Genomic DNA, 26,869 nt, shown 5'->3' with positions numbered 1-26,869 from the left:
ATATTAAAAACATTAATATATCAAAAATATTATCATCTCTCAAGGTATGTCTACATGAAAGGTATCTGTGGGAAAGGAAACATCACATAGTGGTTACCTTGTAGGAATAATCATATGCAGATTTACATTGAACTTCCCATAGCCAGGGCTGGCTTGCAATATCTAATTGAGGGAAGCATGCCTCCTGTACCCCTTTATGAGAAAGAGGTGGGAAGCCCCAGCACAAGGCAGAGTGCAGGTGCAGAAACTGTCTCTGCCAATCAGGCAAAGGGGGGAAGGGGGGACACAAACCCCCAGAAACCAAACCAGAAGATTGGAGCTCCAAAAAGGAGAGGGGAAGAAACAGAAAAAAGCAAATAAAATTCACTTAGAAAAGCAAGAACCCAGCTCTACTCAAAGGTCTAGGACTAGGCTGGGGAGGGAGGGGAGGTGAAAAGCTAAGAGTGGAATTGGGTGGGGGAAGAAAGGGAAAAAGCACCCTTTCCCAAAAACTTCCCGTCCCCACTAAGAAAAGGCAGAAAGAGAAAAGATTTTCAGTGTCTTTCCAAGAAGCAAGAAGTGCACTGCAGGCCAAAGATCCCTCCCAAGTTCCTCTCCTAGCAATACAGCCAGCTAGCAAGCACTTAACTCCCTAACTCGCTCTGGAGAAAATGAAACCAGGTCACATGGCTTCCACTATTTATGGGAAAAGCCAAGATTGAACAACACAGGAACACTCTGGTAGGCAGAAAGAACTGCCTAACATGGTTTGGGAGGAAGAGATTAGTGTTACCATGGCTGCTGAAGGCGCATCTCCTCAGTTGCCTTAGAGATCCTACCCCCCTCCCTTTGCCTGGCTGGCTTGGCCAGAAATGGGAGCTCTCTACTTGGCAAGGACAGCTGCCAATCAATTGTGGAGGCCTCAGATTGGGAGCAACCTAAAGACTACAACCATTGCCTGGGCGATGGAGTGAATGCCAAAATGTCTGGCTTCCCAGAAAAGCAGAAATGGAACAGTAGGTAAATTCATTTGTTTTGTAAAAACGTGGAGCCACGGAACACATTTCAGCCGTTCCATTCAGAATTTTGTTTCGTGTTTTGTTTCGTGCCCATCTCTATTCCTCAGTAATTACACTCTGTGACATATTGTTCTGAAAGGCATCGATTCTGATTTTGTACAATTAATTGAACAACCAGACAGATCACCAAAACTTTTAATCTAATTCATTAAATAATAATAAATAATAAATAATAAACAATCATCTGCACATAGATTAATTTTAAATTCTAAAGAATTATGTATAAAGCCATGTATATGCTTTGTCTAATAGCATACTCCAGAGTTTCCAAATATAGATCAAAAATAAGAGGACTATCAAAGACTTTAAAAATAAACTAAAAGAATATTTTGAATTCAACTTAAACAAAGGTACAGATATGAGAATGGTCTGAGATGCAAGTAAAGCATATATTAGAGGTTACGTAATTCAATATAATGCTCAACTGAGAACAAAGGACCAAGAGAAAATGCAACATATTTTGGAGGAGATAAAGAGCAAAGAAGACGAACTCAAGAGAGCTCCTGGAAATAGTAATATATTGCAACATATTAAGATCTTACAACAACAACTATTGATGTTAATGTCAAAAGAAATGGAAATTAAATTGAATTATGCTAAACAAAGAACATTTGAATATGCAAATAAGCCAGGAAAATGGTTGGCTTATAAATTGAGAAAGGAGAGAGAAAAGAGAATGATATTGAAAATACAAGAGGCGGATAAAGCATTAACAGACACTGCAGATATACAAAAGGCATTTTATCAGTACTATACAGATCTGTATAAGAGTTGTGATATGTCAGTGGAAAAAATAGATGAATATATTAATAAACAGAAGTTACCTAAGATCACGGGACAACAAAGACAAATTATGAATGGACCTATAACAGTTAGAGAAGTGGGAGAAGCCATAAAAAAGTGTATGGCTGATTCTGCACACGTTGGAGAATGCACTTTCAATCCTCTTTATAGATCATTTGGAATGGATTTTTTTGTACGCAGAACAAAAAATCCACCTCAAATGATTGACAAAGTGCATTGAAAGTGCATTATCCAACGTGTGCAGAATCAGCCTAAGTTGGGAAAAGCTCCTGGACCAGATGGCCTCCCAAGTAGCTACTATAAGTATTTTGAGGATGAACTTCTTCAGCCTTTACAAAAGATGATGAGCTCTATTTTAGAGGAAGGGAAAATGACAGACTCATGGAAGGAGGCCAACATAACACTTATTCCAAAAGAGGGACAAGATCACACATTGACAAGAAACTACAGGCCAATATCACTATTAAATAATGACTAGAAGCTGTTTGCATCGATCTTGGCAGGAAGACATAAAAGTATCCTATGGGACATTATTCATGAAGACCAAAGTGGATTCCTACCTAAGAGGCATCTAAAGGACAATGTAAGAACAGTATTGGACATTCTAGAATATTTAGAAAAACGTAATGAAAGACAAGTTGCTTTGATTTTCCTAGATGCCAGGAAGGCTTTTGACAACTTAAAGTGGAAATTTTTGTTTAAGATATTGGAAGATATGGACTTTGGGTACAATTTTATTAAATGGACTAAGTCAATCTATACAACCCAGACTGCATGGATAGTCATGAATGGAGAGTTAACTAAACCATGTGGAATACAAAAAGGCACAAGGCAAGATTGCTCATTGTCACCTTTGTTATTTATACTGATCCTTGAAGTTTTGAATAGGGACATAAGACAAGATGAGAGAATTCGAGGTGTTAAGGTGAAACAGGAGAACTACAAACTGAGAGCCTTTGCAGATGATTTGGTGTTGATTTTGGAGGGCCTTTTGAAAAGAACTGAAACCCTAATGACAAAATTGAAAGAATTTGGTGTAGTGGCTGGTTTTAAGGTTAATAAGCAGAAAACCAAAGCCTTAACAAATATGAAAATATGAGATCAAATGAAACTTGAGAGCATAACAGGGTTTAAAGTTGAGAAAAAAGTAAAATACTTGGGTATTACTTTGTCAAATATGAACTGTATGTTATTCCAAAATAATTATATTAAGACTTGGAAAGAAATTAAAAGGGATATGCTAAGAGGGGATAAAATTCAATTATCGCTGTTGGGAAGAATAGCTACAATTAAAATAAATTCTTACCTAGAACGTTATTCCTATTTCAGACAATTCCTGTATTGACAACAGAGACACCATTTAAGCAATGGCATAAGGATATATTGAGATTTATATGGCAAGGCAAAAAGCCAAGGGTTAAATTTAAGGTTCTATGGGATGCAAAAGAAAAAGGAGGTTTGGGCCTCCCACATTTGAGATTATATTTTGCGGCTAACTGTTTGGTTTGGATGACGGAATGGATACTATTAAAAAATAGACGATTACTGGACCTAGAAAGGCATGATCTAAAATGTGGGTGGCATGGGTATCTATGGTATGACATAGTTAAAGCCAACACAGAGTTTAATAATCATTATGTAAGGTATGCAATCCTGAGAGTATGGAATAAATACGAACATAAGTTTTGTTCGAAAATACCTCTCAGGCTGTCATCGCAAGAAGCTCATTTTAGAAGGGAAATGGTTAGTCCACCTAAATGGTTAATTTATCAGGATTTATTGGAATTCTCTCAGGACCAAGTTAAAATTAAATCAAGAGAGGACTTAACAGCAGAAGGGCATGCCTGTCAGTGTTTTCCATATATGCAAATTTTGGAGAGATTCAAACTAGACAAGAGTCATTATGACTTTGAGAAATCTAAAACTAAATTTGAAATAGCCCTTCGTACAGATGATGAACATGTTATTTCTAAAATGCATGACCTTTTGTTGAGGTTTGAGATGGAAGAAGAGCAAGTAAAAGAATGCGTGATTAAATGGGCAAAAAATTGTGGGCACGATATATTAATGGAGCAATGGGAAAATATGTGGACAAGAGGGCTGAAATTTACATTAAGCTCTAGTATTAAAGAATTTTTTTACAAAATGATGTATCATTGGTATATGACTCCTGGAAAATTGGCTAGAATGTATAAGGGGGTGTCAAATGTATGTTGGAAATGTGCTAAACAAGAAGGGACATTTTTTCATATGTGGTGGACATGTAAGAAAGCAGAGTTTTTGGTTGCAGATACAATCATTGATTCAGAAGATTTTGAAGTTTAAACTTCAGTTGAAACCAGAGACTTTTCTGTTGGAAATAATGGCCAGCCAGTTGGAAAAATGTTTTAGAACACTGTTTTTATACTTTATTACAGCAGCAAGAGTACTTTATGCACAAAAGTGGAAAACTACAACATTGTCTACAGTGGAGGAATGGTTGATAAAAGTTTTGGAGTTTGCATTAATGGCAAAACTTACTGCATTAATTTGAGAAAGGACATTAGTTAACTTTTTGACTGAACGGAAACTGTTAATAGACTTTTTGCATGAAATGGATAACAAGGATTTGATGACATCTGGATGTATGGATTAAGAAAAAGGAACAATAGAAAAAAGAGGGGTTTTGTGACTAAGAGTAAGTGGGACTCTAGAAATGATATATACTTGTTGTGGAGAAAATCGGAACTCAACTTGTAGTGTAATTTAGGGGGGGTTGTTTTCTTTTTTCTTTTCCTCTTAATTTTATAGATATATGTATTGTTAGTGTGTTATGTTTCAAATTGTGTGTTTTTTCTTGTTCTCAATGTTTGTTGTTTATTGTGTTGTGGTGTACTGTGTAGTTTATAGTTTAAATAAAGAAAATTTTAATACTAATGAGAGGAGAAAAAGGATAACCTTGCCTAGTACCACTTTCAAAAGGAAATGATACAGAAAAAATACCATTGGTAAGTAGCCTAGATTTACGGAGTGAATTGTCAGCACTAGCCGTTGCTGCCGCTGAGCAGGGCGCTGGCTGGGCAAGCCCTGACGTCAGAAGGGTGCCAGAGATGCTGCAGGACGCTGCTCTGTGGAAGGAGGGGCGGTATACCTCACCCAGACTCCCTCTCAGTCCACTCGTTGGCCTGCTTAACCTGGTCTGCTCACCCTCTGCGACCTCCGCCATCTCCTCCTCCAAGAACTCTCCTCCAAGCCTCTGTTCTCACACTGCTCTACTCCACCTCCACACCATCGCTCCTTACTCACACCCACCCCCCAGTGCTCTGCCGAGCCATCCTTTATAGGGCCTTCTCTCCCCGCCCCGCCCTCCTTGGCCTCCCAGCACTGGCCTGGGCTGTGTTAAGCTGCCGTATTGGGGTAACAGGCTTGGCTGCGTAGGTCAGCAACAGCTGCATCTTGTTGGCTGGCTGCCAGGCCTTTCTGGCTGAGCTGATTGCTGAAGGTGGGTCCAGCTCTGGCCCCTTGGCTGGTTGCCCAGCTTTTCCAGTAGAGTGCCTTCAGCAGCTCCACCTGGAGGGGCTTGGCTCTTAGCATCTCCTGAGCCAGGTTACTGTTCTCTAGCTGGGGCATAGGCTTGGGCATGGTCCTAGTCTGTTGGGGCTGCTGCTCCTTCTCTTCAGGTAAGAGCTCTGTTTGGGCGACTGCTGGGTCCCTAATCCCGCTGTCCTTGCCCCCTTCCTCTGCTTTGCCTAGCCCCCTGTCCTCTCCCTGGAGGGTGCGACTAGCTGGCCTCCCATTGCCCCCTCTAGTCTTCTGAGGCTTTGGAACTTTGCCCTCTCCCCCTAGCACAGGCAGGTTCTGGCTCTGTTTGCTGGCCAGGGCGGTTGAACTGCTGTCTCCCAGCTGCCCCCCGCCGCTGCCTCCCGGCAAGTCCGGGAGCTGGGCTGCTGTCCCCGGACATGAATATAGAATTCTAATTCATTTCAAAAATTCATGAGGGAAGACAAATTTAATTAATGTAGAGAAAATAAATTTCCAATATATTTTGTCAAATGTTTTTCAGCATCAAGTAAAAGAATCAGATCTCTTTCTATTTAATGCAATCAGATCAGTGACCAATCAAAGATTATCAGATCCTTGCCTACTTTGTATAAATCCTACCTGGTCTATGTGCACCAAGGTTCTAATAACCTTGTAATCCACCTTGAGTGTCAATGGGAAAGGTGGGTTATAAATTATGATGATAATGATGATAATGTGGTGGTGACGATGACGATGATGATGACGATGACGATGACGATATACTTGGATGGATGAGGGGTTAATATTTGGAGAACAGGAGTCAGTCAGAACAGTGCAGATCTCAAAGGCAGGCTCTGAGAGGTGAGAAGAATGCATAAGCAATAGCATGGCTTGGGCAGGCATTGCTGTAGCATCAAGAGATGGATAGTTACTTAAAATGGGGCACCTAGACATACAACACAAACTGAGTTGCACAAGCCAAACAAATCTCAAATTACTTGTAATTCCCAAATAACCACAGCAGCTTCAATGGTGTGTGTGTCTGAAAGACGGCACAGTAGAAAATCAAAATGTTTTAGTAGAACAAGAACACACTAAGGGAACCCACAATCAAAGCAAGTCACACATTGAAACCCTTGAAGAACTAATGAAGAAAATAAGACTGAGGGGGATTACATAAAACAAAAGCCAAAAGGGCAGGAGGAAGTAAGACACAGAACGTAAGCCACAAATCAAATAATAAGACAGGGAAGAATGGGAGCGGAGCAAGCCCCAACTAAAACAGTACAATGCTTCAGAAAGAATTAGAGAACACAGCACACACAGGACAGAGACTATATTCAAGGAAAAAAAGCTAAGCTAGTTAGAAAGGAATAATATAGTATAAAATACTATAGACACTGTACTTTGGCACAAAAGAATGCTGCAAACTGTCTTCCTCTGAGAACCCTAGAAACAGGCAAACTGTGGTAAGTGAAATCAGCTTCTTTCTGATTCAAAGTCCTACACCATATGTTTCAGGATTGGGTTAACTTACACTTGTATGTAATCTTAGTGGCTGCAGTCCACAATGAACCAAGAAAACCAGGGGGCTCTCTTTTCCCCTGTGGAGCAGTTTTGAATGCCCTTATTAGAAAAAGATAGCAGAAGGAAAGCAAAATAATGAAACCTCCTGAACAAAATTAAGAAACAAATCACTTTTTTTCATTATAAAACACTCAATTTTTATAACAAAAATATTGATAACAAAAGTAATGCCCAAGTCTACAAGGAACCAAGACAGAGAATCCAAGTGGTCTTCTGAGCTCTAATACTTGGTCGGGTCAAGATGTGTATGAGAGATGTAAGGCAACTAGTTCATATGCAGTGCAAACAATTTAAACCCTGCACATGGTTCTCTAGCTAAGATCTCTTTCCAGTCACAAAATCTTTGTCCTATTATAGGTACACATTTATAACTGCAACTGAGGGGGTGGGGTTAAAAAGGAGGGAAAAGATAAGATGGTTAGGAGGAATAGGGATCCATTTATTTATTTCTTTATCTATACAATGTATGATGATCCATAAAGTCACACAACCACCAGCCACATATATTCCTTGGCAGGTGCATTACTATATGCTTCCCTTTTTAAAATAAGGTATTCATACAATTCATAATTTGTTTTCGTCTTAATAACTGAATAAGGTTAATTACCACCAGTTTTACACACTGGCCCAGCTGTTGTATATAAATCTGTCACTGCTCAGGCACCATAATTTTTAAATCACCCCCAGTTTATGCAGAAATTAGGTATTTTTTTTAAAAAAACGTGGACAGTGTTGGGAAGTTTCTATGACTAACCTCCCTCCTATGAAATTCTTCTACTTAGAGAAGCAACTCCAAAATATATCACTTTGAATTTTGCCATTTGGAGCTGTAACTTCAAGATTTTCCATAAGCCTTGTTATATCATGTGGCACTATCATCTTTACTCTCTATTGCCATTCTGGCAGGATAAAGTCATTTGACTTCTAAGGAAGTTGATCCCTTCATTCAGTAGAGCAGGATGAGGAAGGCTGATAGGCTTATCCTTCTTCACTTTTTTTTGCACTAACCTTGAAACTAAATTGATACCTAATACTCATACAATGCTAGTAGAGGAAGAATAAAATGGCAATAGAAATTGGCTCTGGAATCCATATTAATAACATCTTAGTGTTTGACTTTTGCTGTGAAACTCAGTTTTCCATTTGAAATATCACTTCACTCACAGAAGACTGTGCTTTAGTTCAACATGCTGCCCATAAGTAAACTTGCAGAATAGTATCTCGTCTAACTATACTGATCTTCTGGAGTAATACTGTAAACTTTATAGCTGTGCCATTATTTATTTACTATTTACTATTTATTCACTATATTTATAAGCTGCCTTTCTCACTGAGACTCAAAGTGGATTATACAATATAAAACAAGACAATATACCAAGAACCAGATTTGTTGCTACACCTATAGTTCGACATGAAATGGATTAAGGAATATTGGCATGGATTATTGTCCATTTGTGCAATAAAAGCATTTAATTAAGCTCTATATCAATATGATAAATAATATATTGTCTGCATTCTCATGCATGTGCCTGCATAGGAGCTAAGGTCATCCTCAGAAGCTTTGCTCTGTGTCTCCCCCATGTAGTGAAGGAGGGGCTTCTCAACAGCGATCTCACATCAGGGGGTGTTCTCACATCAATCTCCACCAATCTCCATTGCCCAAGTGCAGGCAGGCATGCAACATGATTATCTGAACCCTCCACCCACTGTTATGAGTCAGACCCCCTCCTCCCACTGAGGGGCAGTTTACAATCATAAACACCCTCCCAAAATGTCAGAAGTGTAAGGCACTGCCTGGCATAAAATGAAACAAAATGGATACCAGCCAGATAAGCACTTGGAAAATAATTTAGAAGGGGAATCAGAGAGGCTGACTGACTAATGGTCCCCTCCATGCCCTGAAGAGACACATAATTTAGGACAATGAGATCTCCCAAGACACTCCTGACTAATTTTATCCATGGCCTGCCTCACTTCCCCTCATCCATTTACCCTAATTAAGCAACACTGAACACTATTCACTAAAATCAGTAGCTTTTCCTATCTGATACTTGCAGGATCATCAAGCACGATTTACACCTGTAGTCCATCTCCAGTGAGACCATCAAGCCTCTCCCATATCATTATCCACTTCTGTAAAACCCATCAAGTTATTGTTTGGGGAGCAATAGTCAGCTTGCCCCAGGGAGCATTTTGCCTTATATCTGGAGTCCCTAGTTAACGCTGTGTATGTGTGTGTGTTTCTGTTTCTGTTTCTGTTTTCTTGGATCTGTACACATGAGAATTTGGGTATTCTCTTTTTCTCTCCTTGAAATGCTGGTTGCTTTGCTGCTAACTCCATCTTCAAGACTGGACCTCCATCTTCAAGACTGGAAACTATAGCCTTCTCCAAAATTTCCTTTTCCCCTTTCCTCCTTGATTTCCTCTTAGTTAGTCTCTTATGTGTTTTGTACATGTGATTGTATATTTATCCTTTCATTTCTATTTGGTTGGCCAACTAGGCAGATGTTACCAGTTGAACTTCTGGCTGGTTTATTCTGAGAGCTCTCTTAAGGGGAAAATCCCCATACACATTGGTGAGAATCCCAGTTATCTCCTCTCACTTTGTCTCCCTTAAGCTAATATCCCCCAACTAATTAGGAGACTGCCTATTTGTTAACACCGCTGCCAAAACAAACCTTTGTTTTCCCCACAAGTTTTCATTTTGCTGCTGGCAGGCAGGATTGTTTTTGAAAGACAAAGTAGGCAAATGGCTCACAAACTGGTGGGAAGCAATCCTAAACAGCTTACTCATATGTAAGTCCCATGTTATTCAATAGTGCAAACTCTCAGGGAAGTGTTTTTAGAATTGCAGCCTAAGATTGATGCCTGCTCATTCCCCCTTCCAAATGTTTCCAAAGCTGATGGGCAGGGAGGGGTCTCTTTCAGTGAGGACCTGATTGGAAAAGAGAACATGCCATTTCCCAGGCAGTGATGGAAAAAGAAAAGGTGCACTCATCTGCATTACACATATTTCCCCTTCCCATCAACAGAGTTGATTAATAACCTAAGGGGTCTCTCCCCTTGAGATCCAATTGGTGAATGCCTGTTAAGGAAAATAAGATTCTGATGTGTGGGCCACTGCCTGCCTGCTGCTGCCACCAATGTAAGGTAAGAAATGAAATAACACAAAAACTTTTGGGTGAGAAGGTATCATTACAGTTTGATTTCCCAAATTTGGTTCACCATTCCAGAAGCTGCTTTAAAGAAACAAAATGGTGATTTCTAGTTTGTTTGCTTTGTTTTGCACACCTCTACTATGGAATGTCCTCCCCTCAAAGGCTTGAATGGTGTCAAGTGTCCATTTTCTTTGGTGCCAAATGAAGACTTCTTTATTCCCCTGTAGTGCTATCATGGAAGAACCTCCAATAAGTAGGGAATGGTGTTGTCTGGTGATCGTAATTTGGCTTCAAGCACATTGACACCAAAGTTCCATAACTGCAAGTAACTATAGGATTTCTTCCTCCCAGTGATTCAGCCTACCTAGTAAAGGGTTAAGAGCTCCAGCTGAAAGCATTAGCCCATAGACAGCATGACTCAACCAGGTGTTGCTGGTCCTGGGAGGCAGCACCTAACAGGGTGAAGGAACTATAAATGAGGAAGATGTAGCAAGGTGGGCTTCATTGGAGGTGCCATAGAGCTAGGCTTAGCGGTGTGGCAACCACTGTCAGAAGCTCTCAGCAACTAAGAGCTATGTGAAAGGCTGTCACTTTTATGTGTATTGTAGAATCCCACCCTTAATTAAAACACATTTGTGTTATAAAATCTTGCTTGTGTGATCTTCCTTGACCTTTCAAATCCCTTATAGAACCCTTACCTAAGGTAAAACAGTACCTGACAGGACATTCCCCAAACATTTTAGGCCCTTACCTCTGGTTTTAAAGTATTACATATGTATTATTTGTGCTCTTTGCTGCCCTTCTAGGAACTTTTGATTTCAATCTACTTTTTATTGTTGATTGTTTTTTAAATCAGATTCGTGCAACTCTGGATTGGTAGTGGGTTGTATTTGATGGGTTTCAATTTATTATTCGATTACATTGTTGCCTTGGGTACAAATTTGTAGAGAGGTGATATATAAATATTTTAATTAGATAAATAGGAAAGAAGAAGCAGATTAGACTAAATTTACATGCACCTTTCTGACTTAGCATGAACTGATTACTTGTGTTCTTCAGTTTTCTGACAAGAGCTATGCATGCATAACTTCAGCAACTGAAAAAGCAGAAAAAATAGTCTTATCAAATTAGAGATATACAATCAGAAGTCTGATCCTGTCTGTATATATTTCCCAGTTGGATCATGGTTGATGAAATTAATAAGAAAATGACACAACTGGAAGAATGTGCCCTATTTCTTTTCCATAGGGTATCATGCCAGTGGTACCAAGGATTATCACCACAATGCATTTCTTCAGGGCACAAAGTTGACATTTCTAACTGATGAATAAAACTGAAGCAACATTAAGATAGGTAGCCATATTAGTCTGTCCAAAGCAGTAGGAAACAGCAAGAGTCCAGTGGCACCTTCAAGACTAACTGTGACTCAGGAAAGCTCATATCCTACCACAAATTTTGTTAGTCTTATAGGTGCTACTGGACTCCTGCTCTTTTCTACAATATTATGTCAGTTCTTGTGCAATCTTGAAAACAGAACAATCATGTTTATGCTTTCTCTTAAGTTGAAGTACAATAGATATGAATTAAATGAAACTAACTGGATGTGAACTGGTTCGTGTCAATTCATTAAACCTAGTTAGAAACCACTTTTCAGTTAAGTTATGGCAGCTCTGAGGATTTGTCCATACAGCAAGATTACTATGTCAAGGAGCTTTATTACTAGAAAAATTGGAAGGTGTTTTATTAAAGAAATGTTTCAGTGGTAGAGAACATATTCAGATCATAAATTTATTTTGCATTCTGAGTTCAGAACATAGAAAATGGACAGACTGTATGGAAAGCAGTGAAATAATCCCCATGAAAAGAATAGAAACATGATCTTCTTTCCCATAATTGCAGAGTGTACACAAAGGAATCAAAACCATTCTAAATCTTGCCCTATAATCAGAAAAATGTTTCTAAACTGATCAAAAGAGTTCATCCTTAATATATTGCAAGAAGGCAAATGGAGGGTTATGATGACTTATGAGAAGCCAGTTAGAGTTGAACAAGACATGAATACTATCCTGCTCTTAACTGGGGCAACATATTTGTACCCTGCAGAAAACTGTGTCACTGTTAACAGACACAGTGAAACATATATTCCACTAGGACTACCTACCTGTTGGTTCTCTCATAAAAAAGAAAGTTGGGCTTTTTAAAAGTATAAGCTAATTGTATCATGTTGGTTAAACCACATCCATCATGGTCAATATTTTCCTATCTAATCCCTATGAGTTAATTTGAATCATGGTTAGTTCATGTACTGTCCTGAAATTGCCTTCCACATCATGTACACATAATCTAAGATTAGTGAAAGGATCCAAGCAAACAACATCTTCAATAACATTAGCAGAAACATTATTGCAACAGTTGCCTAAAAATAGCAGCTATATTCCTTGGTCTTGGATTCCTTAGAGTTGGACATAAAATACTCACGGACATCATGTAAACTGGGTAAAATATTATGGCATCTCTAATTCCTACATTACTTTTCCTAAAACAATATTTACACCTCAGTTTTCCTGATAGCTTGGTGCAAATCACCCATACCCCAAAAAGAAAGTCTGACCACAGGTACTAGTAATTTACATTTCTTCTTTTATAGAATGAAAATCATACACAAAAAAAATCCTTTTAAGAAAACGTTTAGTTTACAATATTTTAAAATGATCTAACAAACAGAACATTCTGGATAGCCTTCATAATGTTAACAAACTACTGCCTTAGGTACAATAAAGGGTAGATTTATTGAAAGTGACTTGTGCAGTCAATATCTGGAATGGAACAGCTAGCTTCATCTTGTCCAATTTTTAACATTACTTTCCATTTTCCCTGGGAACTACAGTGCTGCAACACTTTCAGTAAAACACTTCCTTGTAAAATGATGTGTTCTGTCTTTCACCAAGAAGCAATGCAATTTTTTGCTGCTTTAGTGCCATGACATGCATCCGTCATTTTATTTTAATTTAGTCATTGGTATCCTAATGATCGAAGCCATTCCAAGCAGTCCCATCAATTACATCAGGGATCTCATTCCTGGGTGAATAATGAGTCCTTTCTTTTTTACTTAGAGGTCAGCAATAATTCTAAGACCTTTCCCTGCATGTTCAAACACTGCAGTACTATAGTACTTCCAATTTTTCTGAATGCCATCCTATTATTTCTTTTCATGATGCAATAGCTAACTACCCGTGTTTTATGACAAAGTCTACAATGAGCAGAATCAAACAATTTTGCTTTCATCCAACTTGATTAATTCCAAAGCATACACTGTACTTCCAGAGTGAATTTAGCTCAAGAGATAGTGAATCTAAAAGGATCCTTATTCATAAACCTGATGCAGTAAATCAAGCACATTGCAATAAATTACATCAGAAGTAATATTTAGTATCTTAACGACACTTTGGGTTGCTATTTGTCAAAAGATGAATGATCAGAATTATCTCTGTATATTTTTACATGATGGTCTGCAGCATATAGGGATTAGCCAGAGGCATTCATAAAGATGGCAGGCCATTAAATCATCAAATGGAACCAGAGAAAGTTAAAAGAAAAGTGAATGTCTAGTATATTACCAGGGTGTTGTGTCATTGAGATTCAAAGTTATTTTATAGTGAGGCAAATGTACAACCAGAATTTGTCTCTGCTTTGAACTCTATATATGTAATATTACACTTTGTATGCTGCTTTAGTTAATCTGAGTAATTATATTTTCCTGCTTCTGCAATCACAAGCACTCGTTATGTTGTCGAAGGCTTTCACGGCCGGAGAACGATGGTTGTTGTGGATTTTCCAGGCTGTATAGCCGTGGTCTTGGCCTTGTAGTTCCTGACATTTCACCAGCAGCTGTGACTGGCATCTTCAGAGGTGTAGCACCAAAAGACAGAGATCTCTCAGTGTCACAGTGTGGAGAAGATGTTGGTAGGTAATTTATATCTACTCAGGAAGGTGGGTTTGGGCTGAGTCATCCTGTAAGAGTTTCCCAGGGTGTGGAATGCTAATGAAGGGAGGCTTCACTGTATCCTGAGGAGGTTCTTTTGCATATGGATTGGTGCTTGATATGCTAATCTTCTTGGCGGGGCTATTGTACGGTGTAGAGTATTTTGTTAGCCTAGTGTTTTTCAGGACTGGAAACCATGCTCTATTCATCCTTAAAGTCTCTTCTTTCCTGTTGAAATTCTGCATATGCTTATGAATTTCAATGGCTTCCCTGTGCAATCTGATGAAGTAGTTGGAAGTGCTGTCCAGTATTTTAGTGTCCTGGAATAGGATACTGTGTCCTGTTTGAGTTAGGCTATGTTCAGCCACTGCTGATTTTTCCAGATGGCCAAGTCTGCAGTGTCTTTCATATTCTTTTATTCTTGTCTGGATGCTATGCTGTGTGGTCCTGATGTAAACTTGTCCACAGCTGCAGAGTATGCGGTATGCCAGGATTCTACGAAAGGCAAAGCTTCCCACCAGCAATATAACACGCAAGGAGAGGAATGCCATCAAGACCCTCAATGTGGATCCAGACATCATTATTTTACCAGCTGACAAAGGCAATGCCACAGTGACCATGAAAACAGAAGAATACAAAAGGAAGATTAAGGAACTCCTGGACCCAGTAAAAGATTGTGTCTTTTACCGGAACCTTAGTAAACAGGGATACAACATCAAAACTGATGAGTATGTCCTGTGGATTGAGTTTCAGAGAACTGATTTTGTTGATGAAATGTGCTGAATCTTTGATGTAAGACATGGTTTTTCTGATGTGGTCCTGTAGAAGTTTGGCCAGATGTTTAGCTAATTCATATGTTGGTGAACCAATGGCACTCACAATGGGTCAGAGTGGGACTGAATCCTTATGAATTTTAGGGAATCCATATAGTCGTGGCGGCTGTGCTTCTGTCTTGCATAGTTTTCTGTGCATGTCGGGATGAAGTGAGGAATTTTTGATCAGCGCATTTGTTAGCCTGGTGATTTTGCTGGTTGGATCTCGTTTTACTTTTTTGTAGGTGGAAGGGTCTAGGAGTTCCAGATATGGAAGTGAATGAACACACTTAGTGAAGAAAAGTAGATTTTATCTAAGTAGACTAAAGTAGTCTGACAAAGAAAATCACATCTAAAGAAGAATCAGTGCAAGAGAATGATATGCTTATGCCCTTTAGCTGTTGGGAACCCTGAAGTAAAAGATGGCAGTCTGGCCCCTCTGGCAAAGTGCATAGCATTGCTCCATGGTATCAATCTGGCTGAGGTTTGAATCTCATTTACTTTTAACTACAGGGATTCATCACATTGGACTTGACAGGAGTGAAATATTTCAGACTCTCCCAGGCTACCTTTTTGGAAGTTCTGAGCATCCAATATGGATAAGGATACTGACCTCCCTTCTACTCCTGAGTGGAGAGAACCCAATTTAACACAGAAAAACAAGAGCAGAGAGAAAGATAAGACAGGAAGAGAATATTCACACTTGGCCGGCAAAAGCCACATGATAGAGGTGGGAGGAAGGGAGAGTGAAATGTAAAAAAATACTGCACACCATCCTAACTCTTTAAGATTACAATGAACATCCACAAATACAACTATAGGCCAGAAGGACAGAGCTTAATAGCCATCTACATGAACATATGAGGCTGCCTTATACAGAGTCAAATGATTAGTTTATAAGAATCAGTATTACCTACTCTGACTGGCAGCAGCTCTCCAAGATCTCCTACTATCTGCTCCTTTTAAAACTGGAGATGCTGGAGACTAAAGCTAGGGCCTTCTGCATTCAAAGCAGATGCTCTTCCACTGAGCCACAGAGCCTACTTTGCTGTTTGGGGACAAAGGGAGAGTTATACCCACTCTCCCACCTTTCTTCAAGGCCCCTGTTATGTAGACCCCCTTCCCATTCCTTCCTTCCTCCATTCAAATTCATACAGGAAGGTAGAATGTTCTATGTGTTTTGATGACTGAAATAATTCATTGAGTTGATTAGGAGGGAAATGGAGTTTAATGCACATTGAAAAGGAAGGAAAGAAGTAGTTCTTATTTGCATAATAAATACCACAATGTTCTGTTAGCTGATAATCATACTGGGAAACAAAATGCAAATGTTAGAGTTGATTACAAGAACATCGAGTCACTTTTCTAGACTGAAGTGCTTCTGTACAGTGAATTTCCACACAAAATCATTGACAACTCACCTCACCCCTCCCATATTTATCCATGATAACTGCAACAAACAAAGCTTCCTTTATAATAAGCTATGGAATGGCTTAATTACCTCTCCCTGTTCATGAAGTTGCACTTTGAACCTTTTTGTCTCTTGCTTCTTTAATGAAGCTCTCCTTTATTACACCCTCTATTAGAATTTCGTGCTTCATGTTCCAACCATGTATTATCTTCATTACCTTCTAACATGCTCAGCTCTCAAGGATAATGGTGAAACAGAATATTCATAAAACTAACCTTTAAAAGTCTTGAATCATTTCTTTAAGGTGAATTGCTAATACAATAAGACAAATACTGCAAACCATTCAATATGATTGCAAAATTATAGGTAGGTACTGAGTTTGGCTTTTTTCAATCCCAATTATTTTAAAGTTGCCTTACTTTGATAAGAGTGTACACACAAAAATTTATCTTTTATGAGCTTAAACACTGAAGTTTGCCAGAAATATGTTTTTGTAACACTCACAAAAAGCCCATGTGTCTAATGGTGGAGATATGCTTGGAAAAGTGGCTATAACTGGTGTATTGTTTAAGAATGGCAGGACTAATCTGGAAAACTGGGTTTGATTCTTCACTCTTCCACTTGAAGCCAGCTGGGTGACCTTGGTTCAGTCACAGCTCTCTCAGAGGTCTCTCAGCCCCACCCACCTCACAGGGTGATTGTTGTGAGGATAATAATAACATACTTTGTAAATTGCTCTGAGTAAGTGATAAGTTGTTCTGAAGTGTGATATATAAATTGAATGTTGTTGTTGTTCTTGTTATTATTAAGATGGGATGGACCCAGTAGGTGAGCAAGTACAGGTTTTTGCATTCTTGTCTCTTATATTGAATCTTTGCTTTCAAGCTTGTTATATAAGCTTGAAAGCAAGCTTAGCTGTTTTGTGTGCAAATAATTTTTTTGAAAAGAATGGGGACTGGTGTAATATGTGCTGTTGTCACAAAATCACAGATGGCATCCTGGTTGGGGTGATGGAAAGAGCCATCAATTTTTAGCCAATTTATGGTGAACCCTAATGTGGTTTTTAAGGTAAGATACTAACAGAAGTAGTGTACTATTACCTGCCTCTTCATTGTGACCCTGGTCTTCCTTGGTGGTCTGCCATTCAATTACTAAGCAAGGATGACCTTGTTTAGTTTCTGAGATTTGACAAGATTGGGCTAGCCTAGGCTATCCAGATCAGGGCAATGACTCCCTGAATTGTGATATTCCCTCATGAAATTCCTTGACAAGGCAGAACTGTAGGTTTTTTCCCTAAGTGAAAGGTTTTGACTCCCTTAAAAAGTCTAATGTCATTCTCTGTCTCTCTCTGCTTTCCAGTGATGATGCTTTGCTCTCACACATTAGCACAGAGAATTAGAAGGTGGACAGCTAAATATAATTTAATGTATTATGTAAAATTTCAGAGATTCATGAAGAATACAGATACATTATCAATCCCTTGTGCATTGCTGGATATCCCTGCATTCTAACAGCTAAAGCCTATCACCTGCTGTGTAAGCACTGCAAATCACAGCATGACCATATAACATATAATGACTGCTTTAAAACTTACAGCATGTCAGAACTAACCATGTGTATAGCTGCTAATCCATAGTGTCCAGTTACATGGTGACTCAAGCATTACAATTCTATCTCCTTTTATTATAGTCTGTTACTCATATTGGGAGTATATGGAGCTTTGAGCTATTAAGGGTCTTGATGTCCATGTGAGAACACAAAGGGAGGCCTGGCACTACAGTTGCAAACTTACTCTTTGCATCAGTATAGCAGCAGCAACTAGTGGTGCCGTGGGATACATTTCATCATATGTTACATTACAGGAGTAAAATATTAGGTAATAATGAATTAAGAAGCATACATGTTGTACAGATTCACATTTTTGGCCTCTTAGGGACTCCTTGAAATGTGAGAGGTTGGATTGCAGAAGTAATCACAAAATCAGTCTTTTGCCGGTAGTAGCAGTAAATGCTGCTGTTCTTGTCTTTATCTTCGTTTTCTGGTCTTTAGTCCAGTCCAATTTCCCTTTTCCACTGGGAAGTCAAGAAGAGGAAGAGACAGAAAAGCTACAACCACATAACTACTTTCCCTGCTGCCAATGCTGTTAGCAGTCGAACCCGCCCTCATGTTAATAGAAGGCTTATGAATATGGCAGTATCATAAGCCCCACTCCCCATGTGTTTTAAACAAAGAAATGCTGCCTAGTAAGGCAGGAAATGACTGCCAACTCCTGGCTAGGAGCTGGAAAATTACTGGCATGTGAGTCTCCAGGCAACACTAGATTTCAGCCCCACATCACTGAAGATGTGCACAGATCCTTAGAGCCAAGCTACAAGTGACGCCTGACACAGGTTGGACACTTGTCAGCTTCCCTCAAGTTTTGATGGGAAATGTAGGCATCCTGGTCTTGCAGCTGTAATGGAGAGCCAAGCTGTAAAACCAGGACGCCTACATTTCCCATCAAAACTTGAGGTAAGCTGACAAGTGTCCAACCTGTGTTTTAGGCAATAGGTCCAGAGGAGTTAGCCATGTTAGTCTGTAGTAGCAAAATAGAAAAGAGTCCAGTAGCACCTTTAAGACTAACCAACTTTACTGCAGCATAAGCTTTTGAGAATCACAGTTCTCTTTGTCAGATGCATGGAGGGTAAGAAGAAACTGGTCATATATAGAGGTGGAGAGGGGAGGGGGGAGTAGATGCAATCAGTAGTTTCTGATAATCTGATAATGGGATCAGTTTGCTTCTGATAATGAAATCAGTTACTTCTGATAATGAGATAACCATTCATAGTCTCTCTTCAATCCAAGCCTGACTGAGTCAAATTTACATATGAATTCCAATTCAGCAGCTTCCCATTGGATTCTGTTTTTGAAAGGTTTCTGTTGAACTACAGTGACCTTTAAGTCCTTGATGGAATGTCCTGTTAGATTGAAGTGTTCTCTCACTGGTTTCTGGATGTTGCCATTTTTAATGTCAGATTTGTGTCCATTTATTCTTTTGCTCAGAGGTTGGCTGGTTTGTCCAATGTACAGAGCAGATGGACATTGTTGGCACATGAGGGCATATATCACATTGGAGGATGAGCAGCTGTAAGAGCCAGAGACAGTGTAGTTGATGCCATTGGGTCCTGTAATTGTATTTCCTGGGTAGATATGAGGTCAGAGCTGGCATCTGGGTCTGTTGCAGGGTCTGGTACCTGTGTTAGTGACTCTACTAGCCAATTCGTGGTTGTAAGTGAGAAGTCGTTTAAGGTTGGAGGGGGTGTCTGTAGACAAGGAGAGGTCTTCCACCTAGGGCTTGTGAGAGAGAGGCATCATTTTCCAGGATGGGTTGTAGGTCACTGATGATATGTTGGATGGGTTTGAGCTGGGAACTATAGGTAACAACCAGTGGTGTTCTGTTGTTAGTTCCCCCGGTTTGTCCTGGAGCAGGCTGTTTCTGGGTATGTTACAATCGTATCTGCTCCAATGCTCTTGATTGGGACACCCACTTAAGAGATTTACAACAAGCATTTTTTGGGCTACAGTACCCACCAAATGAAGTGAGGAAACAAATCGACAAGGCCAGACTAGTACCCTTCTGGGATATTCACAGATCTGATAAGCCTCACCTATCCCAGCCACTGCAGGTCATCAAGCACCTTTTTACCTTTAGCAACACCCAGGAAGGTCTAATCAAATCTTTTCCAGTTTTATTGTCTCATCCTGGAGATAGACATTAAGTTTCTGGGCAGAAAACACAATCCTACCCCAGGGTAGTTCCACAGTATGATTCGACTATTCTCCTCCATAGATGTGTGTGTGTGTTCTTTGGATCCAACATCCACCCTCAGATATGTGTTTGAGCCTCTCATTTCCTGCCATGTAGTTCTGGTTGCTCAAAGCCTCTCTCTTGTAGACACCCTTCTCTTTTGGAATGGTAATTATCACCCAACCCAGCAATCCACTTTTCCTCCCTTTTCTTTTAGTTAGCTCTGTGTGTGTGCTGTGTGTTTTGTGTGCAAATGGTCTTTATATTATAAATTATTTTTGCAGGGTTGAACATTCACTTGTTTATTAAAGAGTTCTCTAGAGGAACAATCCCCGTATACAGAGGTGAAAGATCTCGTTCATTACCCCTCTCATTGCCTCTTCTTACATGCTAATTCCTGCAAATTCACAAGGAGACCAGCATTTGAGTAATAATTAGGGATGTGCGTTTCGGCATTCTGAATGCCGAAAGAATGCCGAAACAAAAGTGTTTCGGCATTCTTCAAGAATCCCGAAACGTTTCGGGGAATGCCGAAACGTTTCGGGATTGCCGAAAGAAAAACCCGAAACGTTTCGGGATTCTTTCGGCATTCTTTCGGCATTCGAGAATCGCCATTTTGATTTTGCTAGCCGTTTGCCTTAGCAAGCGGCTAGCAAAATCCTGCTGGAAGCAAAGGCTTCCTGCAGGCTCTTAGAAGAGGGGAGGGGGGGAGAAGGAGTGAATCACTCACTCCTTCTGTCACCCCCCACCCCTCTTGCAAAGGAGGATAGGGAATCCTGCTTTGCCTTGCAAATGCAAGGTGCAAGCATTGCATTGCACTTTGCATTTGCAAAGCAGCAGAGATTCCCGCCAAAACTAACAGGTAGGGGAGGGGGAGCAGGAGGAGGGTGGCTCTTGGAGTGTGGGTGGGGAAAGGCAGGGGACTGGGGACTTTAGGAGTCACCAATCCCACTGCTGCATTCTCATGCCAGCCAATAGATTTAAATCTTTGGCTGAGGCTGCAGCAGGGGATTTAAATTTGGAGCAAGACTGTCTGGAACACTTCTGTTGCTGCTGCTGCTGAGCTGTGACCGAGAGAGGAGAAGAAGAGAGACTGCACCTGGAGCCTGGAGGACATCTGCCTGGAGGATCAACTGTGCTGGACATCCTGAGAGGACACCTGGTAGGCCTTTTTAAAATTTTTGTAAATTTTTTTGATGCTGGGCAATGTGCTGCTGTGGCCTGCCTCTGCAAAAAGGTGTTGCAGTTTATTCTTGGCATGGCCTGGGGGACAGGTTGGGCAGACAATGTTTAATGGTGGGGTGGGGGTTTCAGCATTGGTTGTTGTGCTTGCCTTCTTTAAGCTTGATCCACTGTTTTAAGATTAAAACAAGAGTGTGCCAGCTTTGGGCCTACACAGGCCAGAAGCCTTTCTTCTGGCTGGCTCTCACAGTTGTGCTCCACAATCTGGAATGGTGTGGCTTGCTTTTCTGTGTCTGGTCCCCTGCTTGCAAGGATTCCCAACAGGCTCCGTCCTGATCAACTGTGCCAGCCTGTGGGCCACACACAGGTATGGCCTGGGGGACAGGTTGGGCAGACAATGTTTGATGGTGGGGGGGGGGGGTTCAGCATTGGTTGTTGTGCTTGCCTTCTTTAAGCTTGATCCACTGTTTGAAGATTAAAACAAGAGTGTGCCAGCTTTGGGCCTACACAGGCCAGAAGCCTTTCTTCTGGCTGGCTCTCACAGTTGTGCTTCACAATCTGGAATGGTGTGGCTTGCCTTTCTGTGTCTGGTCCCCTGCTTGCAAGGATTCCCAACAGGCTCCGTCCTGATCAACTGTGCCAGCCTGTGGGCCACACACAGGTATGGCCTGGGGGACAGGTTGGGCAGACAATGTTTGATGGTGGGGGGGGGGGGTTCAGCATTGGTTGTTGTGCTTGCCTTCTTTAAGCTTGATCCACTGTTTTAAGATTAAAACAAGAGTGTGCCAGCTTTGGGCCTACACAGGCCAGAAGCCTTTCTTCTGGCTGGCTCTCACAGTTGTGCTTCACAATCTGGAATGGTGTGGCTTGCCTTTCTGTGTCTGGTCCCCTGCTTGCAAGGATTCCCAACAGGCTCCGTCCTGATCAACTGTGCCAGCCTGTGGGCCACACACAGGTATGGCCTGGGGGACAGGTTGGGCAGACAATCTTTGATGGTGGGGGGGGGGTTTCAGCATTGGTTGCTGTGCTTGCCTTCTTTAAGCTTGATCCACTGTTTTAAGATTAAAACCAGAGTGTGCCAGCTTCGGGCCTACACAGGCCAGAAGCCTTTCTTCTGGCTGGCTCTCACAGTTGTGCTTCACAATCTGGAATGGTGTGGCTTGCCTTTCTGTGTCTGGTCCCCTGCTAGCAAGGATTCCCAACAGGCTCCGTCCTGATCAACTGTGCCAGCCTGTGGGCCACACACAGGTATGGCCTGGGGGACAGGTTGGGCAGACAATCTTTGATGGTGGGGGGGGGGGGGTTTCAGCATTGGTTGTTGTGCTTGCCTTCTTTAAGCTTGATCCACTGTTTTAAGATTAAAACCAGAGTGTGCCAGCTTCGGGCCTACACAGGCCAGAAGCCTTTCTTCTGGCTGGCTCTCACAGTTGTGCTTCACAATCTGGAATGGTGTGGCTTGCCTTTCTGTGTCTGGTCCCCTGCTAGCAAGGATTCCCAACAGGCTCCGTCCTGATCAACTGTGCCAGCCTGTGGGCCACACACAGGTATGGCCTGGGGGACAGGTTGGGCAGACAATGTTTGATGGTGGGGGGGGGGGTTCAGCATTGGTTGTTGTGCTTGCCTTCTTTAAGCTTGATCCACTGTTTGAAGATTAAAACCAGAGCGTGCCAGCTTCGGGCCTACACAGGCCAGAAGCCTTTCTTCTGGCTGGCTCTCACAGTTGTGCTTCACAATCTGGAATGGTGTGGCTTGCTGTTCTGTGTCTGGTCCCCTGCTAGCAAGGATTCCCAACAGGCTCCGTCCTGATCAACTGTGCCAGCCTGTGGGCCACACACAGGTATGGCCTGGGGGACAGGTTGGGCAGACAATGTTTGATGGTGGGGGGGGGGTTTCAGCATTGGTTGTTGTGCTTGCCTTCTTTAAGCTTGATCCACTGTTTGAAGATTAAAACCAGAGTGTGCCAGCTTCGGGCCTACACAGGCCAGAAGCCTTTCTTCTGGCTGGCTCTCACAGTTGTGCTTCACAATCTGGAATGGTGTGGCTTGCCTTTCTGTGTCTGGTCCCCTGCTAGCAAGGATTCCCAACAGGCTCCGTCCTGATCAACTGTGCCAGCCTGTGGGCCACACACAGGTATGGCCTGGGGGACAGGTTGGGCAGACAATGTTTGATGGTGGGGGGGGGGGGGGTTCAGCATTGGTTGCTGTGCTTGCCTTCTTTAAGCTTGATCCACTGTTTGAAGATTAAAACCAGAGTGTGCCAGCTTCGGGCCTACACAGGCCAGAAGCCTTTCTTCTGGCTGGCTCTCACAGTTGTGCTTCACAATCTGGAATGGTGTGGCTTGCTGTTCTGTGTCTGGTCCCCTGCTAGCAAGGATTCCCAACAGGCTCCGTCCTGATCAACTGTGCCAGCCTGTGGGCCACACACAGGTATGCTGCTTTGGCCAAGGTAACCCTTTTTGGTTGCTGGCCTGGCACTCACAGTTGTGCTCCACAATCTGGAATGGTGTGGCTTGCGTTTCTGTGTCTGGTCCCCTGCTTGCAAGGATTCCCAACAGGCTCCGTCCTGATCAACTGTGCCAGCCTTCGGCCCACACACAGGCCTGCTGCTCCGGCTTTGGTAACCCTTCCCGTTTGCTGGCCTGGCACTCACTGTTTTGCTTCACATTCAGGTTGTTTATCGTTGGTGGACCTCTTCTGGACTGGACTGCACTTGGTGGACATCGGCCTGCAGATCTCTGCGTGGAGGATCAACATTGCTGGACATCTGCACTGGTGGACTGGTAGGGTTGTTGTTAAATTTGGTTTTTGAGCTTATGTCTGCTGCTGTGCCTACCTGCGAGCATATGCTTTGGCTCTGTCTTTATGGCTTGGGCCGGGGGGGGGGGGGCATTTTCTGGTTGGGCAAGAGGATATTGTTTGGGGGTTAGGGGGGCCAGCATTGATCGCAGTGCCAGCTTTCTTTCATGTTTCATTTTTCAAGTTTGAGTGTGGGGTGGGCATGAACTGCTGTTTCACAGGACTAAAAAATGAGTGTGCCAGCTTCTGGCCTGCACAGGCCAGAAGCTCTGCTGGGTGGATGTGTTTTGTTTTGCTGCTGGTTGGCCCTAGCCTTTAAGGGGGGGGGGGGGGCTGACTTGGCTTGTGCAACGGGGCCTTGAATTTTGGGGTTGCGTGTGCGGCGTGTGGTGTTGACTCTGCTAACATTTCCAATTTTCTTGACAGCATCGTGGAGGAGAGGAGGACCAGCTGCAAGACCGCCTGAACATCGCTGGACTGCAGGACTGGTGTTAGTGTGAGCGAGTCCGGGTTGACATTTGGGTGGCCTTGGGGGTGGGTTCTTGCTAGCTTGGGAGGGGGGAGGCTCATCTTCAAAACACCACATCCACACCCCACACCGACATACCACAGATACATCGGTCCCGCTAAATAGTGTCTCTTAGGTAGGTAGGCCAGTTGGTAGGTGATCAGTGGATAATTGCCCTCAACATAATTATTAGGGAAACCGAGCCTAGTTTTTTTTAAAAAACTAAATAGGGACTCAGCAGGGAAAGCATTAGTGAGTGAGTGTTAGGTTTGAATTCTATATATATATATATATATATAAAAATTTGTAATAGCTGTCAATAGGCTTCCCATTAGTGCCCCCATAACTAGGGTTCCACTGCCCATCTCTGGCACCCGTGGTGGTGCCAGGCCGGCCCGGGCATACTAGTGTGTGAGTGTTTAAGGCTTTGTCACCTGTTATTGGGGTTTAGGGCCAGCTCAATTCCAGAGGAATTCAGCTGATTGGCAGGCTCAGGTTCCCTGACATAAATAGGGTTGCTTAAAAAGGCACTTGATTGTTCATCTCCAAGTCACAGAGCCACTAGAAGCACAGATTTAGAGCAGGTTAGTTAGGTCTTGAAAACAAAGTTGACCTTTGTTTTCTAAATCTTTTCTGATTAGTTAGGGTTGAATTTGGGAGGGGAAAGTATGTCGGAGAGGAAAGCAGAGAGGGGCCCCGGGGGAAAGGCTAGGGAGAAATCTAGAGGGGAGGAGGGGAGGGGGAGGGGGACTGCTGCGGCAGCCCCTCCATCTGAGCGGAGGAGGCCCTCCCCTGCGCTGCTGCCGTTCACCAGCCTGGCTTCTGGTGACAGGAAGAGGGTTCGCAAGACTCTCTTTCCTGAGGCAGCTGCTGGAGGGCCACCCCCAACCCGGGTGCGTGAGGCAGGGGCTGGCACTGGGCAGGGGCCTGCTGCTGAGGCTCCTCCTCCTCCAGTGGTTGCGAGCCAGCTGCTGGAGGAGGGGCAGCATGTGGTGTCTCCTGGGATGGGCGCGGAGCACATGACTTTCCCTGCGCTCCCGCTCACCCCAGGAACCCGGAGGATGTTGGAGGAACTGCCCGTGAGACCCCCCCTGGGGCGGTCCACCCCAGTTTCCTCTGAGGCCAGCAGCAGGCCTCTCGCGGCTGTGCAGGAGGAGAGGACGCGGGAGGAAGAGGCAGAGACTGTGGTGGAAGAGCCCACATCTCTGCCCCTTCAGCCTCGTCCATCCCCACCTGCCCGGCCGAGAGTGGGACACGGTGTGTCCGGCCAGAGCACCTCACAGGAGGTGCCGCAGGGTGGTCCCGAACGCGCTTCTCCTGGGAAGCGTGGGATGCCCTTTTCCTCCGAAATCTGGAAGCACTTCCAGACAACGGAGGATCCCCGAGCAGCCCTGTGCCTGCATTGTAGGCAGCGCGTCAGCCGTGGCAAAGATGTGTGGCATCTCTCCACGTCTGGGATGAGGTACCATATGAAGAGGCACCACCAGGCGGTGCTTCTTCGGGAGGAGGGTTCGAGTGGCGCCGCACGGCCGCCAGCTAGCCAGAAGGAGGCAGGCTCCTCTGGTGCTCTCCCCCCAAGGGTACCTGCAGGAAAGGGACGCCAAGCCTCTCTCCCGGAGATGCTTGGTATGCAGGGCGCTAGTGTGCCCAGAGAGGGGATCCGGAGGGCGAGCAGGCGCATCACGCGCCACATCGTCAACATGATAGCAGTGGATGGGCAACCGTATTCCGTAGTTGAAGACTTCGGCTTCTCAGGGCTGCTCCAAGATTGCTTTCCCTGGTACGCCGTCCCTGCTCGCACGTCGTTGAGCAGATCGGTGGTGCCCTCGTTTTACAGGGCTGCCAGGGATCATGTGAAGGCACAGCTGTCCCGGGTTGCCGGGAGAACTGTGCACTTCACATCGGACATCTGGACCTGCCCAAGTGTGCAGCAAGCGTACCTCTCGCTTACTGCTCACTGGTGGGAACCCGAGTCGGTTCTGGGTGGGGGCCGGGGGGAGGTGCCTAGCACAGCTAGACAGGGAAGGATGCGAGACCGCCAGGCCGGCTACTGCAAGGCCTTGCTTCACGCCGAGGTGCTCGACGTGTCCCACACGGCGGAGAACATCGCTGCCACCTTAAGGAGACAGTTGGACGAGTGGATAGGCCAGGGACCCGCCACCGTGGGATGCATGGTGACGGACGGTGGCAAGAACATGAGGGCAGCGGCGCATCTAGTGAGCCGAGAGAGCGTCTACTGTGCCGCTCACAAGCTTCACCTAGTGGTGAGAGATGCGCTGGGGTT

The sequence above is a fragment of the Eublepharis macularius genome, chromosome 8, assembly GCF_028583425.1.
Source record: "Eublepharis macularius isolate TG4126 chromosome 8, MPM_Emac_v1.0, whole genome shotgun sequence".
NCBI lineage: Eukaryota > Metazoa > Chordata > Lepidosauria > Squamata > Eublepharidae > Eublepharis > Eublepharis macularius.
The sequence above is the reverse complement of the archived record's forward strand: the minus strand, read 5'-3'. Positions refer to the sequence as shown.